Here is a 9,936-nt window from a genome sequence, read left to right as displayed (position 1 = left end):
CTCGTGCGCACTCACCTAGTGGTTTGCGCAAATGCCCGTTCTAGCTCCTGCACAAATACTCTTGGGGCCTGATCCTCTACACACTGCAGGTTGTAGGCCGCCTTGCAGGCCTCCTGGGGGTTTCGATATGTGGAGAAGTACTTCAAGATGGCCGCCTTATAGGTGGACCACCTTGAATGGTTCTGGTCTTCCAGCCCAGCAAAGAAGCTGGAGTACCTTGGAGAGAACGTCCATTTGGCATAGTCAATGGCTATTTTTAATGTCAAAAGAGTTCACCATCTGTTCATAGAGCTCCAGATTCTCCCAGACAGAATATTTGGCATTTTTGTGATATAAGGTCATGACATTTCTAATGGCTTTAATCTGTTGAATGATGTCTTTAACCAGAGCTCTCTTTTGTTTATTAGCCTTCTGTTGCCGCTTCACCTGAGTCCATTCGCCCTCAGACTCAGAGCTGCTGCTATTTGAGGTCCACTCGTTATCCTCTAAGCACTGCCTCATCGTTTGAGCTTGGGAGTCTCTCTCAGAATGGTGGGGCCTAGTTTCTTCTCCCCTGTTGTACTTTGGTCTCTCTGGGTCACTCCCCTTGGACTCCCTCTTTTGCACAGGAGAGTGGTCTTCTGATTCCTCCCTGCTTCCAGGGTTGGTGCAGAATCCCCCCTACTGCCCTGATTGGGTGGAGGTTTTCAGAATACTCTTTTGAGCCTCCGTTCACGTTCTATTTTTTCTGCAAAGTGAACCATATGGCCTTTTATGGGTGATGTTTCTTCAAGTGTAGCTCCCTGAGTTTCTCCTCATAGGAGTCTTCATGGTCAGATATATTGGCCATAATATTTTGGAATGTGTACAGGGACGCCCGTCCATCAATCTCTGATAGGCGATTGCTTGCCTGTTCAATCATGCTGGACCTACTAGTGTCGGGCTGCCTCATGATTCCTGGTTCTTGTGAACCGGTAGACATGATGAAGTCAGTAGTGCTTTGCGCATACAAAGTGTTAAATGGGTTTGAGGCCCTAGGTACAGAGGGCATCCCACTGTGATCAGGGGTGGCCCAGTCCCTCTGTACTTGTTCGGGGTCCCTGAAGTTTTGATTCAGCCTAGCATATTCATTTTCTAACAGCTCAAGTTTCTCCCTCTCAGCCCCTATCTCCTGACGGTAGGCGGAGGCCTGAGCCTTTTGGTCTGCTATCAGGGCTTGACTTACCTCTTTTACCTTCCCTTGGGCTGATACCTGGCTCTGGAGTCCCCTGTTCTCATCAAAAAGGGCCTCATTGTCTTTTTGTGCTGCTTGCATTGCCTGGGAACACAGACCAGTTTTGTTGCAGGAGATACATCTCCTGATTTTGAGCATTTCTTGCTTGGTTGTTCTCTTCCAGATTACCTTCTACTTGCCTTGTGTGCCCCAATAATTTTTCATATTCTCCTTTGTTCAGTTCCTGGAGGTCTAACTCTCTTTTCTGTAGGTCTGTTTTTAATGTGCACGCTTCCTGGTATAGGGCATATTTTTCCTGATACAGGGTACCAATCTGTTCAGTCAGGTCATCCCTCTGTTGCTTGATAGCACTTAATTTCTGGCGTTCGTGATCAAATTCTGTTTGAAAGTGGATTTCTTTAATAATTAATTTATTACTTTCCTCTTCCAATTTCTCAATCTGTTTTTGTAAAATAATTATCTGCTCTGAGAAGGCACTGTTATATTTTAGTTGTTGATTCAATTTCTGTTGAGTCAACCTTTTCCTGACACTCCACTTTTAATGCATCTAATTGGGCCTCTTGCTCTGAGTTGGTTTGTCGCTGTACTGCCAACTCCTGTTTTAACTGTCTGATGTAGTTTTCAAATTCTGCCTCAGAATTTTGGCTTTTTTGCAATTTTTCTTCTACTAGTGTTAATTCAGTCTGGATTTGGTTTAAGAGCTCAGACTTGTTTTGCGCAAGGGTTCTATTTTCTTCATATTTTTCCTCCTTTACCCCCATGTGGAGATATATGTAGGCTGTGAGTCGGACCATTTTAATCTGCTCCTCTTTAATATTCGGAGTCATATACAATTCAGTCAAGGCTTGATGTAACAGGCCACTGTCCTGCCACACATCCATGTTCATGGAGGTGACATGTTGCATCATGCTGGACAGACAGGCTTCCTGTTCCTGCTCCGCCCACTCTCCTCTAACGAAAAGTTTGGCCAGAAGGTACTGCCTAGCCATATTGATTGCAACGGTGCTCATTATGAAAATTGTTCTTCCTTTATGAAATTATTTATATAAGGACAAATCTGTAACACAGTTTTCTAACCACAAAAAGTATCACTACCTTTTCTGGGTTAGCCTGCTGTGTTAAGCTGTCACGGTTGGAAACACTTATCTCAATTCTGGCAAACAAGCCCCCACTGTGAAACGGGTTTAAAGACACGGCACACTCCAGACCAGGGGCCTCATTACGACTTTGGAGGCAGCCATGCCCTTAATAAGGGCATGGCTGCCTCCAAAATCGTGTCCGGGTTCCCTGAATGGGGAAATACCGGGCCATTCCGAGTATGGAGGACCCGGTATTTCCTCCTTCAGGGAACCCGGGCCCGGTCCTTCCCCATTCTCATTCGAGCCCTCATAGGGCTCAATGGGAATGGGGAGGGAGCTAACAACAGGCCCATTACGAACAGGCCCGTTGTTAGCTCCCTGGTCCCCTCGCGGGACCCGCTATGGACGTCTGCAAAAACCAGACGTCCAGAGCGGGTCCCGCGAGCGGACCTCGTAATAGTGCGTAGTGGGTTTAATGGCGCCAGCACAATTACCGGCACCGTTAAACCCATTCCGCACAAGTTGTAATGAGGCCCCAGGACTTTTTCCACTCGCCAAGGATGTGGCGCACAATAAATACGCTTTTCATTTTATTCATTTCAGATTCTGCTTTGAGAAGGCACCCAACCCGTCTCACACCCCCCTTGACAAACACCCCGTGTGGCAATGGCCCATGAACCAGTCCAGTGTGTAATAATAAAATATTTATTCATTTTTAAAATCAAATGCAAAATCAAACAAATCAAATTGAGGGCAGCAATCACCAGTGCGGTGATAATATACAGCAAAATGTTATAATACAATTACTTTAACTTTCTAAAATCAGTTACAGAAGTTTTAAATGGAGAGGGAAGCAAGATCACTCTTTGTCATACTTATAGATGGCACAGCTGTTATGCACTCCCCCTGCAACACTCCCCAAAACCACTGCTGAGCAGGTTTTGTGTGGGTGGAAAGGAGTAGCAAGGAGGCAAAAATAAGAGGCAAAAATCAGATTTGAAATTCGACCTACCACCCCAGAATGGGAGGCCAAAACGAAATAGAAACCCTTGAAAAAGGAGCAAAATGGCACTCGGAATTCACCCGATAATTAGAGGTCAGTTTACATGTGCGGTAGAATGGATAGGACAGGAATTCGTGTGGCTGTACTAAAGAGGCAAGAAAGCTTACACAAGGCAAGGTACTAGAACAACATGAATAAAGGTGCGAAAATCGACTTTGGGAAGGAAAACAAGGCAGCAAAAATCACACGTGGCAAAATTGCACTTTCTTATTTTTCACAGATTTTAAACAAGCAAACAGCTAAGGAAATGAGCTAAAACAGTCAAAATCGGAAATCGTTTTTTTCTGATGGTGTACAAAGGCACATAACAGGTAAGATACTGAAGTGAAAGGATTAATCCTATGGGTTGACAGTATGGGATTCTTTATAGGAAATGAAAATTGGATTTTATAATGTAAGCAATCGCACGTGCAAAATCGGTTTTGTTAACAAAATGATTTGTTCTACTGAGACTGTATTTTAATGACTAGATTATTAAAGAAAGACACTGCACGCAAGGTAGTTAATTGCCAATTTTAAATAATTTGCGCACGTTCATCTTTATGGGAAATTCATGAATTAATTTCAAAAATGGTACTAAGGACTTACACAAAGGACTGAAGTGATTTGAAAAGAATTACGCTAACACATGGAGAACAACACAAATTCTTCTAAGGACAGGATACACAAAGGATGCTGACAATTTGGGAAGTTACTAGTGTTCTATAGGATTTTATATAGGATTTGGACAGAATGCAAGGTAACAGCTGGGTATGGAGTTTTTTGGTACTGGGGAAGGGTGTAACTTACAAAATGCACTTGAGCTGGGTAATTGGGACAGCTTAGCCGTGTGTATGGACAGCAAGGCAATAATCTGGTCACTGGGCAGCAGCTGGGCTCTCCATTAAGGAAACAGCAGGGCAACAAGGGTCTGGTCACTGTGGACAGCGGGATGCATCAGCTGGGCAGAGGGTCTAGTTGCTGGATTCTCCCCAAGGGATCAGCAGCCTCTCCTTTCTCCCTGAATTATTGGGATTTTTATAGGATTTGGTTCTGGATAGGAGGTTCTGCCTGGATAGGAGGTTCTGGATAGGTGGTTCTGGATAGGTGGATCTGCCTGGATCTGGATCAGCTACCTCTTGATCTGGTTCTGGAGTCTTGGAATCTTGCAGGGTGAATTTTGAATGTTGAATGTCTTGAACTCCCTATGCCTCCCTCTTATATAGGCCGGATGACATCAGAGAATGTTTACAATGTGGGCTGAAGTAATCTGAACATACCCCTTGAATGGGCTAGGTCAGGATGTGGATGTCACCACCTCCCTGCAGGTGGTTTGGTTCCAGAGAAGTGACATCAGTTTAAGTGTGTGTGTTTTTATGACTTGCTATGTTACTTTTACCAAAATAGGTTATGGAACAAAACCATTATATGTACAAAAATCAGATAGGCAGATCTCATATCTTACAAGGAATATACCGTTTCAAATGCCAAGTCTGTGTGATGCTGCTTTGCCTTTCGGGCACCATTTCGCAGTTTTTCGGGAGAAACATTCTATCTAAAATTCTACAAATGGTTCCATATATTCATAATAGGGTCTGGCATATTTCCTCCAAATTTAATATCTGTGCCATTTACGCTTTCCCCAGAAAAGCCTTTTTGCTGCCATTCACGTCCACCACATGTCAGGAAGATACAAATAGTCTAATTTTGCTTATAACAAATTACATTAAAACTGTCATAATTTCACATTACTGCTTATTGGGATTACTGAAATAAATGTCTTAATGTAAAAGGTCTTTAAATCAAATGGGCTGGATTTGTCCCCAAATGTGGGCGGTCCTTTAAACCCCTCCCCCCCACAGCCAGTTGTCTTCCCTTGGTGAGCTTGCACAGGGGTTGCCATGACTCCCCCCTTTGAAGTCCTCCAGTTTGAATGCAGAGGAACTCCCACTTCTGAGGCAAACACAGGGCAGGACTTTTCCTTTGTCCTTGGGAGCATTTCTGCCAGCCAGTCTGAGGCAACCTGTAATTATCACACTTTTGAGGTCCATAGAACAAGGCCCCTTCCCTGGCAGTATCAGTTCACGGGGAGGTGCGACATTGGCCTTTAAACCAAACTGGTCTAACAGGAATGCCTGACCCTCAGCCAGGCTGTTGAAGTTCTTTTTTCTTTGGGGGAAAAACACAGAGCACAATATACATATGTCTTTGCAGCAGTATTATTTCCCATCTAGTTTTCAAAATGTCATTTCACTGCTTTACAATAGCAGGATTACAGGGGTTCATCATTTTTTTAATGTTCATTTCAAAATACGGTTTTCTTCGCATTCGCTTTCTGAAGGCTTTTTATAGCTCTGACATATAACAAGAGAGCGAGAGAGAGCTTCTTTTGAAGTACTTTGCATGGGTTAATATGTTTCCAAAAGTAAAGTCAAGCCGTGTTTCAGTAGAAATCCGAATCCTTTGCCTTTCAAGTGATTGCCCAGTACATCAGCTGCTCTGGGAATGCACTTCTTGCTACTCAGCAGGAATAAAACATGCCCGTAGGGGTTTCCATGAAGGGCACAACTTTGTGAAAAATGAAATCAAGAGTAAATTGCAAGGCCGTTTTGGGTGCCATGCGTGCAGCTTTAGTATTTAGCAAGACAGAACAGAAAAGGTGATGCCCTTCTGAGCATAGGTCATTTTCTACTGGATTTAGATGAAAGAAACAATTGCAGCAATTCTTTATGGTGGCATTGTTTAAAGCTTGCCACCCCTGTGCCAGCGAAAGAAAGCACAGCTGCTTTTGGGTGAAATGTGGAAATGTGGTTTTTGTTGTAGGGGGGTTTCTGTTGGAGCGGGCAAATGTACCCCACAAGAGGAGCAGCCTGATGTCCAAGGTACACCCCTTCCAGACTCTTTCAGTGCAAAATACTGGCAGGACAGCACATGGCGCCCATATATATATAGTCATCCAACAAAGGACTCATGCCTCCCCACACACATTTTGACGAGTCATTTACTGTACAACTACCTCTCCACTAATCAGTTCAGGTAGGCCGCAATTAAACAGTGTGTCCTTCATTGTTGCAGATGAACCTTTCATCCCACAAGGTTGCAGGAAATAAGGCCCCATTCACCTTTTCGCAAAGCAGAAAGGTGATGGCTGGAAGGTTTTGAATAAATCATAACCACGGGCAAAGCTCTGGGCAACCCTCCAGACCATCGTTTTTCAGCCTGCCAAGCCATTACAGACTCGGGACCCACGTCTGGGCATACCCGTCCCACTCGGGGTGACTTTAGCAAAGCAGAAAGGTGATGGCTGGAAGGTTCACCTTTTCAACATAGCTGGAAAGTCCAAGGTCAGTGTGTTGTTCCTTGATGTAGGCAGACCATGGCAGATACGTACAGGAATGCATGGCACCTAACACACTCCTGCCCACCCCGAACTCCAGCCTACAGGAATGCCACGTGCAGTGCCTATCCATGTGGGAACGTGCCGGTGCAGCGTGTACTGTGTCACCCATGTTTGTACACAATGCAAGATGATGTGGATTCGATATATAGGCCTATTCATGGATAGATCACCTCCATGCCTACACATTTCACTACCAGCAGCTGCATGACCTGACTTGCACATCACGGATGGAGTGGACAAACTGCCCTGTCACTTTTCCCCCAGCGGCCTGGCATCGCTGGGGGAAAAGGCACTGGGAGGCGGCAATCATTCGGCTGTTCCCATGTGGCCTTGTGGGAGTGCAGCAGTGAAAGAAGGTAGCAGATTGTGTGAAGCTTCCCTTGGTCCACAACCCATCCCGGCCTTCTTGTTCCCAGCTAGTGGCCCCAAAAGGGGTGCTTGTGAGGTTGGTGGGTGTCCTGAGAGGTGGTACACTTCCCCTGCCTCAGTTCACAGCAGTGTTGTCTGGCCCCAGGAGAAACGTAACCTACGGTCAGCATGGTTGATATTGACACAGATGATGATTTTGTACCGACCACATCCCCAAGGACCCCTACGTCTGCATCCTGCATGGATGGTGTAACTAGCACAAACACACATCAGCCTCCCCACCCCCAGAGGGTTCATGGAATGTGGGAGTAATCAGAGATGATTCCCCCAGAAAACCTAGCCTGTGACCCTTCTCATGCGGCCATGAAAAGGCAGACGCTCCCTGATCCTGTACCAGGGGGTGGAGTTCTGCGGGAGGATCACATGGTGGGGGGGCGGGGTGGGTGAGCAGGTCAGGAGGCGGGAAAACCCATTCAATAACTTTCACAAAGACCATACCATCTTAATGGCCTCCTGTAAAGTTGAAAGTAACTGGAGGGACGGCCCTATGTGAAAGGACTAAGGGCTGAAAATATATGAAACAAAAAGGTGTCCTGCCACTTATTGATTTGAACAAACCATGGTTAATGTATGTATTGATTATATAAAAAAATGTTGGCTAGGGTTAATCTGCCCCTTGAACCCATCCAAGGCCTATTTCTAGGTTCCCAAAGTCATTGTACAAATGAATGAAGCTACATCTTGTATATATCAAGATAGCCCTCTTTAATTGGCTCTATCATTATTTTTCTTCATGTTTTTGCTAATTGCATATAAACAGACATTGCAATGCTAATTATTTATTTCTTTCTTAGCATTTTCACATGTGCTGAACATAACATATGCATACAAAAAAACACCAAACAAAAGTGTAACAAAAAATGCACAGTGCAAAGTGCAGATACCGTCAATTAATTCCAAAGGCGGTATTCCTGTGCATTGTTGCAAATATTGTAAGCAATATTCAATCAACACTACAGCTAAGTCAATGCCTAGTCTGGGATGCTGAGGAAAACCCTTATTGATGTATTTTTATGTCCAGTTCAGTGCACTGGATGACAACCCTTGTATAACACCCCTGACCCCACTGAGCCAAGAAGTAGGTTTGTTTTGCAAATTAACAGGTTTATTTGAAAATTTAAACAATATATATATATATATATCACACTTCTATAGATAAATTGATAATGGATATTACACTTGTGAATATGAGCAGTAGTCAGCAAGAGGTAACTTATGAATAGGCACAGAAGAATAAGGTGGGAAAGAATGCTTTATATGGTTCAAGGAAACGCAAGGTGGAATAAAATGCAGCACAGAAATAACTTGTTATGATTTTAGCAAAAGGTAATATGATCACTTTTTCTTTTGACAATTCACTCGCCCCCTATGCAATACAAGAAATGGAAGGAGAGCACACAGTCTTCAAGAATCCCAACAAATCACACTTTATAATGCAATACACAGTTCCAGTTCTCCCAGCAAGCTTAGGGAAAACAGGGATGAGTTTTAAACACAGACGAATTACTTTAATGTGGTTTGCAAGGAAGTGAAAAGGTGCTAAAATTGCTTTTAATTCCCTCTAGAGGTTCAGGGTAGGTGATGGCTACTTTATATTAGTTCAGGCTCACTTTAACAATACTCTATGAATGATTAGCAGATTGCAAACAAATTTTAGCAAAGAGAAGCAAAAAGCTGCTGATTTCTACAGATGAAGAAATCGGGCCAAATCGCAAATCGCGGTAAATTTCGCGACTGCGTGTCTCGCGATTACGGAACAAGAATAGGGAGCTTTCAGATGAAAGTTAAATCTCGTTCCTAGCACAAACGGTTCCGGAGATACGGATGATTTAATAAAGGTAGATTTTCGGATTTACAGTAAAACTCAAAATGACAGGTGACAGCGTGCAGCTGCAGAATTGACAGGTGACAGTTGTGCAGCTTTAAAAATGACAGATGACACGATTTCTAGGAGGCTGTTCTAATTAGGTTAAAATAGCTTGAATTAGATTATTTTAACTAAGAGATTGGGTTCTGCACAGTTCTGGTGGATGCTCACTCCTAATTTTGAAATGAATGGGCCTCGTCACGGATCTGGTCAACTGGACTGGACTTCGGTTCTCTCTGCTCGGCGGGTCAATCAGGCACCGGTTCTGCTCACAGCGGTCTGGGTCTCTCTGGATCTCTGGTCTGGTCTCTGGCAATTGTTCTTGGCAAAGAATTCAAACAGCTCGCCCGGCTGTGGAATAGTTTGCAAATGATTTTAAGGATGCTGAGGCCTGCTGAGAAGAGTTCTCAGTTTGTGGGTTTAGGCCCTTGCTTTAAGTTCTGAAGTAAAGTTCTGGTCTTTGGAGATTGATGGATGTGAAGTCTGGAGTCTCCCGGCAGAGCGTCCCGCAGAAAATGGAATTGAATGTCCCTACCTGTCCCAGCAGTCTCTTTTTATGTGTTTTAAAAAGTGGGTGGAGAGGCTAGCATCCCTAAGCCTGCCCCTCTCTTGATTTGATAGGTCAATAGATTCTTTGGTCCCTGATTCGGGAAGGGGTAGTGTGTCAGAGTGATGTCATTTTTATGACCTGCAGAAATGACACTCCCCTGGTCAATGTGCACACAAATCTATTCCTGATCCAAATACATATTTCCCAGGTACACAGTTGTTTGACATCACATACACACATCATATATTACTAAAGATAGTCCCTGTCCCGACTCTGGCGTTTCTAGGAGCTTGCATTCAAAAATGGCAACTTATTTTCGATTTTAGTGGGTTTTGCACCATTGGTTTTTCATCAAA

This window comes from Ambystoma mexicanum, chromosome 4p (assembly GCF_040938575.1).
Source record: "Ambystoma mexicanum isolate Mex_15411 chromosome 4p, UKY_AmexF1_1, whole genome shotgun sequence".
Taxonomy (NCBI): domain Eukaryota; kingdom Metazoa; phylum Chordata; class Amphibia; order Caudata; family Ambystomatidae; genus Ambystoma; species Ambystoma mexicanum.
Note: the sequence above shows the minus strand (reverse complement) of the source record.